This window comes from Ischnura elegans, chromosome 12, assembly GCF_921293095.1.
Source record: "Ischnura elegans chromosome 12, ioIscEleg1.1, whole genome shotgun sequence".
NCBI classification, from domain to species: Eukaryota; Metazoa; Arthropoda; class Insecta; order Odonata; family Coenagrionidae; genus Ischnura; species Ischnura elegans.
Window position 1 is genome coordinate 74,961,201 of NC_060257.1, and position 6,000 is coordinate 74,967,200.

The 6,000-nt window shown below is 37.6% G+C and overlaps 1 long non-coding RNA gene and 1 other non-coding gene across 2 annotated transcripts in view; one reads left to right on the plus strand and one right to left on the minus strand.

Annotated features, from left to right (window-relative positions):
- LOC124169426 overlaps window positions 1-6,000 on the plus strand; it is a 313,573-nt gene that overhangs the window by 23,163 nt on the left and 284,410 nt on the right. The gene's annotated exons all lie outside the window — the stretch shown is intronic.
- Trnar-ucu lies at window positions 1,216-1,288 on the minus strand. Its single transcript has one exon. It is a non-coding gene; the product is annotated as a tRNA-Arg (tRNA).

A 6,000-nucleotide genomic window follows, 5' to 3' on the forward strand; every position in this document is an offset into this window, starting at 1 on the left:
CGGTTCACGGCGACATGTATATCATGTTTCAATTTGTAATAGTTTTAAATAATAATTTTTTAAATCATAAATGCCATCTTAGCTTCGTCCAACTTTGTGAAAGTCTTAAAATTTTAAAATTCCCTTGCGGCAATATCGGTCTTAGCTTTTCCAAATATTTACCCGGATTTTGATTCTGAATCCTTTGAACACCTTATTTGCTCTTTTACTCTTTTTGCAACATCTTCCGGACGCTGCTATATTTTTAAAGCCTTATTGACGCTTTCCAATTCTCTCCTCTTTTCGGGTGAGGTATCCAAGTCGGACACGAGGACTTATAAGCCTTTTCCCATCCATCACCTCACCTCGGGGCTGTCAGTCGATATCCACTTGTCTTCTCCTTTCGCCTTCGAGTTCTATTTTCGGAGGACCCCCTGCGAAGAGGGAAGAACCCTCTCTGACACCGTCTGACATCGGCACGTACTCTTTAATAAAGGCAGTAGCCGTTTGGTATGAAACTCATGGAAGCAGGAAGCTCTGTTGACAATTTTCGGTCCACTATTGGCGAAAAAAAATAGAACGCTATCTTGAAGAATTTGTATGAAATTCTGACGAAGCTTCATAGGGTCGTGTAATATATCGTTTTGTTTACGCCTCGCGGAATTCACACTACTAAAATGGAGATTTTTGTCTCTGTGGTTTATGTTAAGTTAGAGGAATAATTAAGCATTTCCTTAAATTAATAGTTTGGAAACTAGGTGAGTGCTTAGGACATGAACATGGACATATAATTACTTGTTAGTAATAGTAAGACGAAAAATTGACGTTGTAAGTGATTCATGTATGAGTTATAACATGCCAAATAATTCATGGAGATATTACAATGCGCTTTTCCGAGGATTAGTCCTTACAAGAGTAGAGTCCTTATAGGATAAGAGTTACTCTTAAATAGTTAACTGACTCAACATTTAATAAATTTTCCCAGTTGATTGAATATTTCATTGGGAGTCTTTCTATTCCAAAAATATCTATGTAACATATTGCTTAAGATTCAACGCATTTTATCAAGCCGTTTAATGGATTGAGCTGTGTTTTCCGGGAAATTTTGTCTTACTTCGTGGTTATATGTGACTACGTAGATTTCGTGGTTATATCCCTGTGCGGCGTAAAATGTCATTAATATACAAAAGGAGAAAGTAATAAGGGATTTAAAAACACTTTCCTAGGAAAAATTTTCATCCCTGGTGGGATTCGAACCCACGACTTTTGGATTAGAAGTCCAACGCGCTATCCACTGCGCCACAGGGACAAGTTATGTATCACAAAATTTGGCTCATTAATATTTCCGCCTCTCTGTCTCAACTATGTCTCTTCAATTCTTTTTCATGCAATTCATTTGCGTATCTATGATGTGACGTATGGATATTTCGAAAATTTTAAGCGTACCATGGCCAAGGTTACAAACGTACCTCGTCTGACATCCTTGGTGATTGTATCTACTGTATTTCGGGATTCATGGCTTTAATTGTAATTAATTATGCAATAATTAATGCACGAAAAAGTTATATTCCTCAACGTTTCTGAAAGATGATTTTCAAACGACATGGTTTAATGTGAAATAACTGGCAGGCATTTATTTTCCGAAATCAGTACTTACTGGTGTTAATTCCATGTTTTGGGCGTTTTAATGCTCATCTGAACTTTGAATATTGCAGTTTGTCCTTAATTCATAATTATTTCCATAAGTTATTAATCGGGTTGTTTAATAGGCGCAACGCCGTTTTAAGTGAACAAATAATCATTGGACTCTTATCAGTTTCTGTAAGGTTATTAGCGTTATTAGGCTGTATGCAAATGAAGTATCACTTCCGGTTTATGCCGGACGTTGCTTGTATCTAGTCAACCGACCGTTTTAAGCGAGAAAACTTTGATTTTACGCCTTACCTTTTTATAAACTTCAACGATTGTGTTTAATTAATACATCAGTTAAGACCCCGCATGAAATAATGATTTTAAATGCAATTTTCTAAAATTGAAGATGGGAGTCCATGAAGGGAGGGGAGGCTGCTTTAATGATTCTTAAGTACGCCACGGAAACCTGCCTTAATCGCTAGATGACTTTGATAATAAAAGTTAAATAAGCCTGATATTTGTGGCAGTCATTTAGTGTGTTAAAACAAGAAGAGTGCATTTTGTAATAACCCCGTGATGATTTTGTTTACCCGGTGAAGTTTTATTTAACTTTAATGCATAACGAACATTCCCTGTTTTTTTTTACATGTGTACATCTTTTATCAGCACTTTTCATATCCTTAAATAAGCAACGCTTTAAGAATCGGTATAAACATGCAGATATTTTAATGCATTACATAGAAAATACTACCTGTGGTTCCTATTTTATGTGGATTTCAGTCGATAATCCACTATTATAAGGCCTGGTTACACGGTACAATAACTCTTACGAGTCAATGTGTAATTGAATGAAAGCAAAAATGCATCGTGTAACAACCCAACTTTTGTGAATGCATGAACAGAAAAAAAACCTGTTGTAATTTACTTCACTTACACATTCTGCGTTTCTTAACATTCGTCCACCAAAATCGTTCAGCCATTTAGATATTAACTTGCACGAGTTAATGTTCCATGTAACCAGGCCTCAAGTCAATTGCGAGGTCTACGAAAAGTTTTCATTTAGTTTGAATACTGATTTAATTACTACGTTGACCCCTCGATCTACGGTGGTAAGAGTTTAAAATGAAAATTGGAGGTACTATTGTAAACCACGTTACCACTAATTACCGAAAACAATTAAAGGTAAAATCCTTCTTGTAATGCCAATGAAGTGCATATAAATTAAAATATTAGGGACATTTTTTAAGATTTTCGGAAAAATTTATCTATGCTTTAGTGCATCCGTTTGCATGGCATTTTAAGACGTTGATCATTGTAAATCTTTTAAATGTTAGTAATTTTTTCATATTGTGATGGAATATAGGAAATCGATAAAGCATATAGGAATGAAAATGTTTCGATTGTAAGGATTGTATGATTTTCAGAAACGTGATCCTAGTTGCACTACATCAGTTTTCATCGGATATGTAGGCGATAATAGCCATAATTCCTGTGATTTTTAAATATTAATAAAAATTTTACTCCTTAGTCTCTCTCCGCGTTTATGGAAATGGAAAAAATGGAAGAATTGGAGTATATTTAAGTAATAGTAATGGAAATAACAATTTTTGCCAAAATATCCTCTCGTCTCATCAGCCGGCTATTAGACTGCACAATGGCAACGTGACACGGCCTGTGTACAAGGGCCATGTAGTCGGCCAGTCAATCCTTTCAGAACGGTAATTTTATCACAGATTTTTTTCCAGATCCATTTAAATTTTAGTTTCCTTACAGGTTAATTTGTTGTGTAGCCATATCTTAAAATAGGAGCAAATTTTGAAATTTTTGTGAAAATGACATATTCATTAAAACTCACTCATAACGATCACGCATGAAACGAAATCCCGGCCATAACGAGGTGAGTTCCCGATACCTTTGTCTCCCGATGCCTGTGTTGCTTCCCCCGCATGTGACGATGTCGAATTATACAAAATCCAAAATACCCGCTATTACGAACTATTCTTTGGTCTCTTGGGGAATTATTTCACCTTTTGTAAAGAAATTACAGCCATCTTCGCTACCTAATCGTTCCATACCTTATCACCAGTTGCTCTTACGTGATATTGATCTTAATATCCTTCTCTTAGCAGCCATTTGATGGAAAGGGTGGGACGATAGTTAAATCTGATCTGATAAATAGGTTCAATTGTTTAATAAATGGTTGTGTACGTAATATTAGCCGGCAATCTCGTGATCTATAGGGCAAATTTCATCATAATGGGTATAACGAAATCCTATTTATAACCAAATGGAACGACGGTTCTCTGAAATTCGTTATGAGCGATTCTTCATCTTCGTTACTTTGTTTCTCGAACCGCTATGGTTGCAGTTTTATTTCGCGGCGATGACAATGCGTTGAAAATATTTTCCGTGGCGCGCGTGCCGCTGTTCGCTTGGGTGAGCGCGAGAACCCGGGAAGGGATCGTGCGCATTCCGAGGCTAGCGCGAGGTACGGAAAGTGGGGGAGGAGGCCTGGGCCGATTACGGCTGTTCCGTCGGGGGAGGCGAGGTCGCTGCATTGCATTCTCCCCCGCGCACAGGAGGAGCCAAGAGGCTCGTAGAGCGATGAACCCACACGGAGTTACTATGGGGTTACCGAGTTACACGCTGCAAGGTTGGTCGAGGCGCTGTTGACGCGGAAATTCTACATCAACGTACTACCCCGCAAGCCGCCTAAATTGATCTGTGGCGGGGGTAGGTAGTACACCAGCCGCTAGAAAATAAAAAAGGATATCGATGGCTAAGTTCTAACAACACGTATCTTAAAAATAGAAACTTTTCAGGAGAACAAAAAAAAACCGATTAATTTGTTTTATTTCCTGGATATAAACAGTTACTTATACCACTTATTTTATAAGAGCGCGACCCGGGTTTCAATGAGTAATCATCATCATCAGGCGCTAATTATAATTTGTTTATCTTGTTGTTAATCTTGTTGTTACCTAGTTACTTGATGAATTTTAAAACCGACGCCAGAATAGGTGAAAAGGATGGGTAGAGATATTCATTTATAAGGGTACTATCTTGATTTTCAATAATTTTTAAAATTTCTAACTGTTCCCTAGAATCCAGTTCTCGGCGGTCATTGCAAAAATTTAAAATATTCATTTTAAAATCGCTTCTGTGGCAGTTACATATTAAGTGCTTAGCAAAATTACTCTTTTCATCTTTATTATGTTTGTAAGCACTTAAATGTTCTTTTTTCCTAATTTCAAAACTTCTTCCTGTCTGTCCCACGTATACACCATTGCAATCGCTGCATTTCAAAGAATATACTCCACATCTATCCAATCGGTCTATATGGTCCTTGCATTTAACGATCAGTCTCCTTAAGGTGGAATAAGGTTTAAAAGCCAAGCGGAATTTGTCCTTGGGTAAATGATGAGCCATTTTCAGAGAAAGTGCATCGAGGTACGTCACTGTGCACCACTGCTTCTTTTTATCCTCGTCCGCCGAAAACATTTGGTCGATAGCCAATCTTCTCTGTTTTTTTAAAATCAGTTTATCTATTAAATTTTGAGAATAACCGTTGGCAGAAGCAATTTGTTTAATGGTGGTGATTTCTTTCTTAAAGTCTTCTTTGGAAAGTGGTATGCTTAACAGGCGATGAATCATGGAATGAAAAGCCATAAGTTTGTGTGAGTAATGGTGTCTTGAACTTGCTGGGATGACATGATCGGTATAACAGGGTTTCCGAAAAATGGAGGAGGAATGCCGGCATTTATCGAGTTTGATTGTAAGATCCAGATAATTTAAGCAATGGTTGGAGTCTCTTTCACAGGTAAATGAAATTGTAGGATGGATGTCATTCAAAAAAACTCAAGAACATATCCAGTTGCCGATCAGTTCCATTCCAAAGCACAATAATATCGTCAACGTACCGGTACCAGTATACCACAGACTTTAGTAGGCTATGCCCTGAGCTAAAAATATTCCTTTCCAAACTATCAACAAAAACATCTGCCAGCAACGGAGAAAGTGGTGAGCCCATAGCGAGGCCACTACTTTGTTTGTAAAATTTACCATCGAACTTGAAATAATTTTGTGCCACACATATTTTGAGAAGGGTGGATAATTCGTCCTTCATTTTCTTTGCAATATTGGCTGCCCCCAGGAGATCTATTGCTAGGCCGGTTGCTTCCTGGTGGCACACAAGTGAAAAGGTTGACGATATCAAAAGATACTAGTCTTGAGTTCTTCGGAGGTATGATGTCTTTAATTTTGTCCACAAGATCAAGCGAATTTTTGATACCGATTTCGATCGTTAGCGATTGAGTTCGATGTTGCCCTTAAACGAGCGGATACAAGCCTGAAACATGTTGTTGCCCACGAGATATGTAGATTTATCAG